This window comes from Lepidothrix coronata, unplaced genomic scaffold (genome assembly GCF_001604755.1).
Source record: "Lepidothrix coronata isolate B3197 unplaced genomic scaffold, Lepidothrix_coronata-1.0 Scaffold45, whole genome shotgun sequence".
Lineage (NCBI taxonomy): Eukaryota > Metazoa > Chordata > Aves > Passeriformes > Pipridae > Lepidothrix > Lepidothrix coronata.
This window is the reverse complement of record NW_016690225.1, coordinates 4,858,124-4,871,571: the sequence shown is the minus strand read 5'-3', so window position 1 is coordinate 4,871,571 and position 13,448 is coordinate 4,858,124. Positions and strand designations below refer to the sequence as shown.

Below are 13,448 nucleotides of genomic sequence, written 5' to 3'. Positions count from 1 at the left end.
TTTGCTTTTGAGTGCTCAGTGACCTGAAGTTTGCAATGGACTCAGGCCTATCAGGTAGGACACTGGCATCTGAAGGAGGACTTGTTGGCCAGTTGGGTCCTGAATGTTTTCACAACTGTATTACAGAATAGACTGTGAAATTGCACTTTGGAAAGCAGTCTGGTGTTAAAAATTCAGATTTTTATTGATCAATAGACATAATTCAAATGATAACTAAAGAGCACTATATGCAAAAAGATCTAGCAGGATGTCTAAATACAATTAGTTGAGCATGGTCACAGACATGACTAAACTAGTGTAATACACTTCTCTTTTACAAGCTAAGCTAATAAAGCTGCCAAAATAGATTAAAAATAATTTGACTAACAGCAGTACCACATTATAAGAGTTGAAAATCATCAAATTTTCCATCTGAAAAGATGTACCTTATATAATGTAATTCATACAACCAGCCTAACTAGTGCTTTTTTGTTTTTTGTAGGAAGTTTAAGAGAGTAGTTATTTTCCATTCCCATAGAAAGTGTTGCCTTGTTTAACAAATGCCTTTCTCCAGTCTTGAGGATCCTTCAGGGACACACAGTTAATTAAAGTGGGGTCCATGGGGAATTTTATCAAGTTTTGTGATTTTCCCTTTTCATTTTGCACCTCACAAGGCAGAATTCCATAGGTAACTTGAAAAATCAATAGGTTCTGAGTCCTGCAGGAAAAAAAAATGCCTGTTTTACAAAATGCCAAAGACAAGGAAAGTGAGATGAAAGAAAAAAATAGCTACAGCCCGCTGATGCACGTGATTATTTTATTGACAACCATATTACATAGGAAATTTAATTAGAATTAGTTTAAACTGACTTTGAAGTTCATTTCTGGTTCAACAAAAAATAATATAACATTAAGTTTTTCACCTGTAAGAGTGTTTCTTTGCATTTCTCTCTCAATTTATATAATATTTTTTGTCTTCTTCTTCAGTCACTTCACATTTTTATGAGGCTTTTTCTGAATGGAGTACAAAATAACATCTATACCATGATTTATAAAACGAAACAAAAGTTTACATACTGTTTAAAATTTATTTGTAAATTTTAAAGTTATTAAAGTCGAGTGTTGCATATATATCTTACAAAGCCACTTCCTAGTTTGAAAGTTGTTATTAATTTGTGGAGAGGAGGTAACAGGACTGAACTAAGTAAGGGCATGGGAAGGAGCATGTTTGCATGTGGGTGGTCAAAGAGAGGGCTGGGCATTTTTGATTTGAGCATTTTTGGATGAGGAGAGGAGAACTGACAGGGCAGATGGCTCTTAAAGCAGGATGGCAGAGGAGACCTGCGTGGGATGCTGAGCCAAAGATGGAAGTCAGAAGGTTCCAGACATCTCCAAAAGTCTGGGTAGGAGAGAGGAGTCTGGATAGTTTCAGAGAGAGATTTCTGTAGAAGATTATGGTTATGTTTGGGGGATAGGCAAAGGCAGGGAATGCTGTTTCTTCCCTCCTTTATTCATCATCTTCCTTCTTTTGTGCTCTTCCAGAGTACAAGAACAGTGCTTCCCCTTCCTCTTCTCCTAGCAGTTCCCATTAGAAACAAACTGAAACCATCTTTCTGGGCCTCTGGGACCTCTTGGCAAGGTCAGGGCTGTTTCCTTTGAGACAAAACCAGCAGAATACTGTCACTCCGAGCGCACTGGAATGAGTAGCACCAGAGGAGCTGGTCTGGACCAGGGACTATACTGGAAGACAGGAGGACATTTCCTCAGAAAGGGCTGATGGAGTCACCTTTCCTTGTACCCTGAAGCCACTGCTGCCCTCATATTTCCTCAGGTGCCTACCAAGCCTGTGCTCCAGCAAAAATGCTGAAATTCGAAGGTCCTGCCTATAGTCTTGATTCCCTCGCTTCCAAATTCCTTCTGCACTGCTAGTGCTTCTCCTCAGATCCTGGTTCCCTACAGGGAGAAGTGGCAACAACTGTAACAGGGAAGTGGAAAATGTGAGTGTAAATACTTCTGGGCAAAGAAGAGAAATCTCCCTTCGGATGATGGCCATTCAAATATTACTTGGGAAGAGGGTAAGTCTTTTTTTTGGGAAAAAAAACATCAACAATAAGTTTTGGATTTTTATGAAGAAGAAGATATTTTTAGCACTATAAACCCAGAGTGCAGAAGGTACCTTCTATCAGCAGATGACTGGCCAATAAATGTCCCAGACAGCCTGCCTTTGAAATTTCCTGTCTTGGCTAATTCCAGATTTCTCCTCATACTGGTTTCTGAACTGTTCTACTGCAGTAGACTGAAGACACATGTGGTGGCTTTTGATCCTGCTACAGCAACCAGATAAATAAGTCCTTTTGGGGATCTTGGGGTAAGGCAAAGTGGAAATTAGTATTATTGTATATAGTGTTTATATATACATAAAGTGTTTATGTAGATATATATATGAGAACCATTCCGTTAGGGCATACCTTAAAAGTTTTTAGAAAAGTGATTCCTGTAGATTAGGAATTTCAGATTGCAGCTATTGAGTACAAAGATTCTGAACAGTACCAGAAGCAAGCGAGAAAATTTTATCTACATAGTTTCATTGTTTATCAATATGAAATTTTATCGAAGGAAACCAGCGTGCTGGTCTCAGTATCACTTAGGTACTGAGAAAACAACTTTTTGCTGTGAACTTCATCCAATGGAAGCTGTTACCAAAGTAGATGGCATTTAGCCAAAAAAAGAAAAAGCAGTAGGGGCCCAGTCTAGCAAAAATCACGGCATGAATCCCAAATTACTTCAATCTCAGGGTCACAAAAGCTTCCAAGCAAGCTAAGGCCAACTTCCAGCAGATAGCTGTTGTCAAGGAACACTTAGGAACATTAAATGGTAACACTTCTGATTTGAAGAGGTAGTCTAGCAGAAAGGGCTCCACTTAGCCATGCCTCTTTGAGCTCCTGCTGCTCACAAGCCTCCATTTTCTCTGTGTTTCCCTTCTTTCTTAAAAACAATGGTCAGGACAACATCCTTTTTTGCAGCAGGACCTGCTTGTACTGGGAAAGGTAAAGTGACCCCTATTAATTCATTACTCAAATGAGCAGTTATCTGATCTAAGTTTTTGAAATGATGGGTATTAGGAAAGACTTTGCTCACATAACAGACAACCTTGAGAGATGCAAAGACCTAGGGTAGAAGCTTCAAAACTTTCCACCTGTCTGGCTTAGGGCACGAGTTGACAACTTATCACCTAGACTAAGTAAATCTTGATCTTTGTTATGATACAGACACAAATTTAGTTTCTTACAACCTTGGCATGACCTAGACTATATCCAAAAACCCACCTCCCTATCCTTCTAGCCATACAGGATGTAAGTCTTGGAAATTAAAACTGAAGTTTTAATATAGGCAGGTCAGGTTTGAGCATCAGCATGTTTGGGATTACTTGCAACATCTGTATTCACAATTTAGTTCTTTCAAGACTTCTCTTGTCTGAACCAATACAGTAGGTGAATCAAGCTGTACTGGCAGGCTGTACCTGCAGGGGGTTGTGAGTACAGCATTCTGCTCATGGCAGTGCCAAAAGTTAAGGATCTGTACCACAACCATTAAAATTCATCACAAATTCATAATTATCAATTGTGCCATATACCATATACACCTCAACAGTTTATAAAAATGAAGAAAATATGCGGGTAGGTTTACAAATAATTGTTACTAAAATATAACCTAATAAATATAGTGCAAAGGATAATTTCTCTCCATTGGATATTGTATAGCTCTTTGTGAGCATGTGAGAGGCAAAGCAAGCCACCCAAAAGACATACTTCAGGCATTCCTTTCTTCTGCATCCATTGTGAAATCTTTTCAGCTCTTAGCAAGAAGTCTTATATTTACATACATATCCAAAAAAAAAAAAAAGTTACAATTTTATACATTAAAATAAGGAAGGAAGAGATAAGAGTTACTGGAAAAAAAAAAGTAAAATTAGCACATATTAGGTTTCAGACTTTAACATGTAATGGACTGACGCTGCAAGAAAATAGATGCAGTTCACTTTCAAAATAATCTGAATGGTCCTCTTGAGGATTTGAAAAGATAGCAAAGAAGTCAAATAATTAAATCACTTCAAATAATTCTCAAATGTTTTTTTTCTCAGAATTGTGGTGTCTAGGGAGTGAAATCTGAATTTTGTCCTTTACTAAGTTGAGTCCTTCAAAACATGCTGGGAGTACTTCTCAAAGTACCACAATAAACACCATCTCTCCTGAAACACCAAATAATATCAGCTGGAAGAAGAATCTGAGCAAATGATGACTAAAGATCCCAATAGAAATGGAAAAAAAGAAATCACAATAGAACTCTGTTTCAAAATATGAAGTATTAATAACTGGAAAGTGATTATATTCTAAAGGTCAAGTGTAGGAAGGTCAAGTCCTCAATAAATATCAAAAACTGGTAATCTGATTTTCAGGACTAATAAGAACTGATAGCAAAACAGAAATTTCATTATTTTCTGCAGTTTGTGAAGGTTCACAGTCATTTTAATGATTCAGTACAATCCTGACCATCTGTATTAACCAAATAAATAAAAAGGGTAACAATAATATCTGAAGATATGAGAGAACTTGAAGAATTACTAAAAAGATTAAAACTCATTGGCAGAAGGCAACAAAAAGATTGTGATAAAGATTCAGAAAATCACAAACAGCAGAGATTTAGAGGAAGCGAGCAGGAAGTGATAGTTCACTATTTGTCACAAGATTTTGGGGGCAACTATGAATCTCAGTTTGTTGGAAACAACGGGACAAAACTATATGACTTACAAGAGAACAAATAGGAAGAAGAAAAAGAGAAAAATTAGAGTTTTCAAGTAGAAAAATCAGAGATACATCTGCACTTCACATATCCTTTCACAAAGGCATTGAAGCAGCCAATTTTATGGGCCATCCTGAAGGCAAAAGAGAGGAAAGTACATGCAGGAGACTCAAAGGCATGTGAAAACTGCAAAAATAACAGATGTTTAGGACACCAGCTCAGTGCTGTTTTTCTCATCTGTATCATTTCTTACCTGAGTCTCTATAAAGCATGTGACTGTTCACCTCATTTATCTCAGCATTGCTCTTACACTGGCTGAATATCAGGTAGCTACCCCACTTTCAGCCGTAATATCTCTAAGTATTTCTTACATTCAAGGTGCAACCACGATGATGGATATTTTTCACAATATATACATTCCTGTAAGTATGAACAAAATCACATAAACAGTAATTTCTGCATCCATGTTGTGTTCTTTTTTAAAATTCACAGCAATAAGCAGGGGAAAGACAAGCCTCTCTTTGAGCCTTCACCCACAAATTGATGATCAGCAGAAGAAAATCCTGATTATATAAGAGCGGTGTAGCAACTTTGACATAGATCATAGTGTAAAGAATGAAGTATTTCTATGCAGCCTGACTGGTACTCCCCTTCTTTATCTTTATGGTTTGGGTCAAAACTACACCCATGACCATCAGACCACTGAGAACTAGACACTGGGTCTATGGGCTCTGCTTTTCATACTATTTATTTTTGAAGAGGAAAAGTAATAGTATCTCCCATATTCCATTTTTGACATCAGGATAAGGTTACTAGGTCAGTCACTTCAATCCATGACATGATTTCTCCTTCCTTGTTCAAAGAGCAAAACTGTTTAACTGCTGTCAACTTTTAAATGGTCAACACTACTCACCACTGGGAATGAGTTGATGTGAAGCACCCAGAGCTGTTGCACAGTGTCCATGCCAGGGTTGTCTCTGAAGACCCATGCTCAGTTAAGAAGAAAGTTCTGTTCTCATCAGAATGGCTACAAGTGAATAAAGCAGAATTACAGCTGAGGTTGTGGAAAATCAAGGAGCAGCATCAGAGCTACATGTATGACCAGCAGGTATCACCAGCCATTTCCAGGAGAGATGAGCACAATGAGAAAAGATACCATTTATGTTTGTAAGATGAGATCTCACTGTAAGATGATTTTTTTTTTAACTAAGATATCTGTTGCTCTCTTGGGTACGATGGTAGAAATGGACGATAACAATTTAAATGGCTAAGTCAGTCACAACCTTGCAATAATGTTAGAGTAACCTAAACTTATAAAGAGTTCTTTGACCCACTCATTTCCTAGTTCCAAAATTCATATAAAGGTGGAAGGAAAGTTGCATTTTCAATTACATGTATTTGAAGTGGATGCAAATTGTTGAATTTTTTAAGAAACATGCCGAGAGTCATACATGCAGATTGTTTATCCCAAAGCTGGAGGACCTCTTTCTCATATGCCCAGGAATTTCAGTAGGTTGTCTCTCTGAAAAAAAGACCTACCAGCCTTAGAAATAACTGCCTGGACTATCTCAAACTGCATGATTTTAGCTGCTTTGGACAGCTATAAAAACAAAACAAAAAAAACCAAACAAACAACAAAACAAAACAAAACAAACAAATGCTAAAAAAAACCCCTAAACTGAAGCTACTTTGCAATATGTTTAATATTCATTTCTACCAATAGGTGTGGGAGAAGTCATGCTCTGAGTACTTTTTATTCTGTGGTGACACAAAATACCACCTGCTAAGCAACAAGCATACAAACCTTCTGATGAAAGTCAGCAGAGTCCCATGCTACTGAAGGAGAGCAAGTGTTAATTACAGACCTCATGGTTACTGACCTGCCAAGAACTAGTAGTATAACATTCAAATTCAAATGGTGCGTTATTTCCTGATTATTGCACGTTCAGATATCTAGACTAAGGTCAAGGTGGAAAATATTTTTATTTTTATTTTAAAAGTGTTTTCCTACGCTTCATGTTAAATTCTTTTTTATCTGCAAATACAAGGGAGAACATAAGGCAGTAAAAAACTCAATTCGGTCTTATCAGAATTAGAGCTATTAAAATATTTATAGACCTATATAGGCCTAAAGACAAAAGCAAGCTTGAAGCAGACATGCTACACCAAGAGAAACCAGTGCAGCTCCAATCAGTAGTATCAATTTTCATTCATGTGCAGTAGCAAGCCCAGCTCTGATTCAGGTGGAAAGTGCTGGTCCCAGTGGCCAGCTGTTGCCCCAAGGTCCAAGGCCCAGGTTAGGTGTCTGGTCTGCATTGGCAGGATTTATGTGTCAGTCTTTCTTCACTTCTTTTGAGAAATGCCAGTTCATTGCCACAGTAGTTGAAGTCTCCTACATTCCTCTTGAATTATGTGTTTGAATCCCTGAGGACTGCTGCAAGTACCTTCAGGAGTGCTTCCCTGTTGGCTGCCCTTTGAACATGTAAAGGCTTACTCTACCAAAGCCTCTTTGGCATTCAGGTGAGGCACCTCTGTGTTCAAGTCTCTTTGAGACATCAGTCCTGACTTTGAGCACCTCTTATGCTAATTATAACAGCCATGTGAAGTTTAGTCTATATTTAGGTAGACTAAGTCTTGTCACTGAAACCCTTAGGATTTCCTGTACACAGCCTGCTTAGTAGTGTGTGATTAATTTGGACTCATTGCAGCCATCTAAAAGTTAAACTTCCCCTCTGAGCTACATCACCTCAAAGACACCTCCAGAAGATGATGAATTTCACATACTATGAACACCTCTCAGTTGCTCTTTTCTCTCTCTTGATCACAGAAGGAGATAAGGTGCCCCACATAGCCCATGATCAAGGAAAAAAAGAAGAATTTAATGTTAAGGCTATTTAACCTTACACTTTGGCTTCTCGTAATTTGTTATGTGTTGTGTATTAATTAGATTCTTTATGGAAAGTGTTGGGTTTTTTGCCTGTGGTCATTAATATACTTGGACACGTTGGCATAACCTCAATACTAAGAAAAGCACCTTTGCATATGGAAACAAACCTGCAGTGTCTTATTGGTGCTGGTTTCAAATATTACATCTGGCTAGAAGTAGACTATTTTAAAGCACAGTTTTTAAAAAGAACAGGGGAAAGCAGCAGGCAAAAGAATATGAGAGAGTAAAGTGAGTGGGAAGCTCAAGTGACTAGCATTATCCTTTCTGCAGCTAAAATTTTTTTGGTTTTATGTTAGTTAATCAAAAAATACAAGTCAGTTATTTTCCCCATAGGCAAAGGATTTTTCATGAGGGCCTTTAACCTACATACTAAAATCTAATGTATTGAGTTAGCTGTTGATTTCCCTTGAATATCTAAGCAGACATACAAACTAGCTCAGAACATCTTCTATTAGACAATTGTCACATAAAGTAATTAAAAATTAGTTATCAGAGATTCTTTTTTTCAGTAATTTATTCTGTAATTATTAAAAATTATAGCATGGAAGGATTTTATTAGTACATTAATACAATAAATTTGTTAAATAAGTATTGCATATATCATGTAACTGAAGTTCTAGCTTAGTTCAGATTTGAAGAGGTACTTCCATCCTATTTTTGCTACCATTTCTTATGCTGTTCTTCAGCATAAAGTTTTAACATACTGTTACAGACATGGGAAAAAAAAAGGAATATTCAAAATATTCAGATAGACAGAAAAAACACGATTCCCAATGATTTTTTAATAAATTTGATACCTAACTGCTATTTGTGTCTATAAAATACTTCCTGAAGTGATTTAAATCTCACAGGAAACAGAGTATTCAATTCATAATGAATGCAAGCAAACTTCGTGCATGCAGGTCAGGATTTGAAACTTGTATGCTATTTTGGTACTTGCATAGTGTGCTTGTGCATCATATCCAAGCATTTAACAACAGATATGCCCTTCTGTCCTCAGAAGAGAAAAAATCATGGGTTAGTTATTTTTAGTTTTCCTACCCCAACTTCAAAGTGCATGGGAAAGCTCATGCTGAATTTTTGGTTATCTTTATTTCACAGCTAGTACCTAGCACCAGTGAGGGCTGTGCTCCAGTGCCTTGTAGAAATACGGTTTTATGCTGTCAGGTGGGGGTTTTGGGGTTGTATGGATGTAATATATGAGCAAGGAGAGCTCAAGGAATTCGGACTGCTGACCAACAAAATGCAATTAGTTGCCATTGTTTGGGAAATATGAGAGCAATATGTTTTTGTTGCTAGTATCTCCTTCAATCTGGTTGCCATATGGTTTGAGGTATTTATTCTCTCTCCAAATGTCATTCCATGCTGAAGTGTCATGGGAGTTTGGTGGTTATGATTCCAGCAGACTATCAGAAGTTGTGCTAAATCCAGATAAATCTCACCTGAACTCCCAAAGACCTTCTGAGAGGGCTCAAATAATATGGGAAATATAATTTATTTTTGTAGTACTTTATGGAAGAGGTTTGGGAAACCAGACTAACTTCAGCCCCTGACAGCCTAGATTTTACCCAAAAGAAAATACTTGAGAGAGAGCTCCCATGTGCCCCAGCAGTTAGAAAGAGTACTGGCTATTAGCAGTCCATAGTCAACATAGTATGCTCATACTCTCCCTCCTAGTCTAGTCTGGGGTGCTACATCTCAGACAGAAGAGTTTAGGATGTTAGCAGCTGGCAGAGCCAAAGATTTTTTTGATGCATTATGAATATACTAATATGTTGATTATTTTCATTCTCCAGGTTTCATTGCAGAATTTGCCATCCAAATGGCAAGTTGATAGATCTGACCCAGCAATCTCTATTTTTTCTGATAGCTTATATTCTACTAACTAATAAAAGCTAGAAAAAACTAGTTGGTATTAATCTACTGGTAACTTTAAGTGTAAAACCAACCCTCTCTGTGATCAAGATGTCTGAAATGACATGAGAAAAAGGGCATGATTAAGAAGAATGGGTTTCTATGGCCTTCAGCTTCCATGGTAACAAAGAGATTAGTACCAAAGGTTCACAAAGTACATTACGGGAGAGAATATGGAACATCATACAACATTTCAAAGAAAGTCGGAGATGTCAGAAATGCATTATTAGAAGAAACATGATAAGGATTAATCAACAGATCATTTTTTTTCTAATGTTTTTATCTGAGACATTTCTGACAGAAAGTGAGATGTTTTATTCTGTATAACCACACTCCCCTACCAAGAGTTTTAGACCCTCCCATTCAGACCTGAGTCTTGAAATTCCCCATGTGGTATGTACCAAATTCTTTATTTCTTTGCAAGCTGTCTTGCAGATACTGCTTTCTCACTGGCTATTTAGTGAACTAGTTTCCTGATTTATGTGACTCACTTTATGAAAATTACTTATTTCCTATTAAGTAATTTCTACTAAAAAAATGAAGTCAATCATCATATGATTAATTTTATCCAAAGCCTGTGGTTTTGATTACACAGTGTTTAATCAAATAAAGAATGATATTTCATAAGTAGCATTATTTGAAGCTAAGCTGACGTGCTGGAGGACCCACAAAACAGAGCAATAACAGGAAAGGGCACTGTGATAAGTAACACAATGAAGTAAGGGCTGTGATGAAAACTGAGGCATCAATAGATGGTAACCAAAAATTTAGAGCTGTATGTTAACATTGAATAGATATAAGCTAGTCACACTTTTGTATCACCTGATACGTCTTCAATTTCCATATGTTCTGAAAAGTAGGGATAGAGCTGAAGAAGAATGGGTATTTGAAGGAAAAACAGATAAGAACTGAAGTTTCAGGGACAACTGAGCCCTTGCAGACATCTGCTGAAAAATGATGCCTGGAAAACAGATACATGTTCAAGAACAAAAGATTTATGAGCAAGGCTGAGGACTGTGGTGGCTGGTAGAGCAAACAAAGAGCTGTTGACTGTCAGATTAGATGAAAGGATTAATCCATGTTATTTCTGCTTTGACACAACCACAATGAGTCACAGAAAGTCATTAGCTTCAACAGAAATCAAGGTGGCATTAATGTTTTTAATGACAAAAATGAGCATTCTGAAACATAACCATTGTGCTAACCAGTTGTTGTACCATACCTAAAGGGATGGATAGGGAAGGAAACACGTTGCATGAATAAGCATGAAACTGCCCCTTAGGCATATTCTCATTATATTTTATATGGGTTTTACACTCCTATGTGTATCTCCCAAATACATTTGAGGCCCTTTATTTTTCTGGTTAAATTTCTTTCATTGCCTTTAAACCTGTTGTATATTTGAAACAACAGTAGGAGTTCTATGTACTTTATAAATAAGCAAACCATGACAGTATCCTATCAAAATATGCTTGGCATCAAGTCATCCAGTCTCATAAGTATTTGTAAGAATACCACAATTACCTCTTAAACAGCTTTTAGATCAAAAGTAAGGGTGCTTCTCTGGAAGGTCTGCAGGGGAAAAGCAAACTTGAAGGGAGAGTTATGCACAATAGTATGGATTTGGAAACCAATTTGAGTCAATAGAATTCAACAGGAGCTTCAAAGGTTGATTTCAGTGATTACCCACTGTCCTGTGAAATAATCATGTGGTCACCTGGTTAGTTTTGAAGGAGTTATTAGCTGAATACTTCCTGAAAGAAAGTCAGACTTTTCAGACCAAATATATTTGCCAATTACTGATTCACTGACTGATGACAAAGAAGTGAAGCACACACCAAACCCGTCAACAAACAAGTTGGTTTCCTTATGAAACAGGAACACAGATACCAGAGAAATAATAGAAAAATTAGAGAAGTTTCTTATTTTCTATTATAACAAAAGAAAGGAAGCAAATGTTGTTTCTGAATAAAATTGTGCTGGCACTGGTGTTCAAGAAATCTGGTTTTTTGCATGCACTGTTGAACTTCACTGCCCAAAAGCCTTGGAAGGCATCTAAGTTAGCCAGCTAAGAATGTTGGTAATATGTAGGTTTTTACACAAACATTTGTGTTTTAATTTGCAATAAAACTGCAGATATTTAAATTACTTTAAAGTTCACTTAATAGCACATTTTTTGGCTATGGCCATGGATCTGCTAGGAATTTATTTCGCTGGACTGTTTTTGCATAATACATTAGGTTTGAATGTGACCTTATTATCCTTAACTGCCATCCCTAATTTACTTGAAACATTACCATGGACTTTGCATGAGATTCCCACTTCCCTCCTTGTACAAGCTGCTTGCCATCTCCTGTGTATCCTTAGATGGTTTTTTTTTGTTTATATACAGATTTTGGTTCATTATCTGTCAAAAAAACCCCATGGATTTCTCTGTCCTAAACTGTCTACTCTGCTATGAGGTATTCTGTTAGTGTTTTTAAAATAACACCCCTCCTGCTATTTGAAACAGTGCCCATAATGCTTATGGTAAATTTCCAGTTGACCATTGCATTCCCAGAGGTATTATCTGCAGTTTTCCAGGGAAAGCAAGGGTCAGTTTCAGGAATATGCAGCATGGGATCAAAATATCAGACTAAGTTGGTCTCAAGGGTGCAGCAGCAATGCCAGCTCTTTCTTCAAAAGAAGCAAGATAATTGTGTTTCCATGGCTGTTCTGTTGAAAGCCTAATTGTTCTAAAAAAGGTTGTTACAACTGAGTTTGGAAAGAGTGATGTCATATGGGTTTTTTTACATGTTAATATTAAAACTTTGTGCATGCTGCAATGGAGATTTTGGCTTCTGTGGGAATTTCGTCCTGCTGAGAGTTAGAGTTCCATTTCTTTAGCCCGAGTTTCCTAATGATGTCCTCTGTTTCCAGTTTTCAAACTTCTTTTGTATCTGTCCCTGACTAATGCTAATTAGGGTACTCTCTTTAAACTCTCATCTGCTCCACCAAGTGTTTTAAAGTATGTCAAGCACACCATCCAAATTTTGTGTGCCGCTTCTGCCATCTCCTGTATATCTGTTTAATCTCTGACAGCAAAAAGCAGGAGAGGAGGAATAAATTAATGTTTATCAGCAAAACCAGTTAGAAAATAGCAACAATACGACTTAGTTATTCTTTCTTCGGGAAAAAACCAAACCAAACCAAAACACAAAACTCCTATTCATCGAAAACTTATTGTATAGATTAGATATTTAGATGGAAAAAAAAGCTTTTCTTTTTATACTATGACATTTTTACAAGTGGCAAGTATTTAACAAAAGTGCAAGATGGGAAATGTTTGAAGAATGTTCTGGTTTGGAAGATCAGCATTGTATTTACTTGCAGGGCATTATGGTAGAGAGATTTCATAAAACGAAATGAATAATGACAAATTTGTTGCTTGCACACCCCTTGAAATATTTACAGTTACTACAGAGGTCTTTCTAGAATTCAGTTATTATTGCTTTTATGAGACCTTTCCAATTCTGTTAAATGAGCTAAATACAGACTAAGGACTAACCTAAAGCCCACTGAAGTTATGTTATTTATCAACTCAGGCAGGAAATCTAAACTCTCTTTCCTAGATAGGTTTCAGGTCACCTACAAATGAGCTTTTTCTTTCTCTCTTGTTCTCCTGAGCTTACCTAGCAAAAGGTTTCACTCTTAGAGAAGGCAACCTTCCCTCTCATAAATCATCTTATCTCTGTGTTGGGGGAAAGCTCATGTACAGCTTCCTTCTAAGATTTCCAGAGAGACAAGAAAAATTACAAGAAAATGAAAG

The 13,448-nt window shown here is 37.0% G+C and overlaps 1 long non-coding RNA gene across 2 annotated transcripts; it reads right to left on the bottom strand.

Moving 5' to 3' along the window:
- Positions 1–314: 314 nt before the first annotated feature.
- Positions 315–8,524, bottom strand: LOC108497149. 2 transcript variants are annotated; one of them, XR_001874696.1, is made up of 4 exons: positions 7,526–8,524; positions 5,693–5,806; positions 5,033–5,199; positions 315–697 (listed from the first exon to the last, which is right to left on the bottom strand). It is a non-coding gene; the product is annotated as an uncharacterized LOC108497149 (long non-coding RNA). The 2 variants fall into 2 exon arrangements; XR_001874697.1 differs by lacking the exon at positions 7,526–8,524 and having other exon boundaries at positions 5,693–6,337.
- Positions 8,525–13,448: the final 4,924 nt, after the last annotated feature.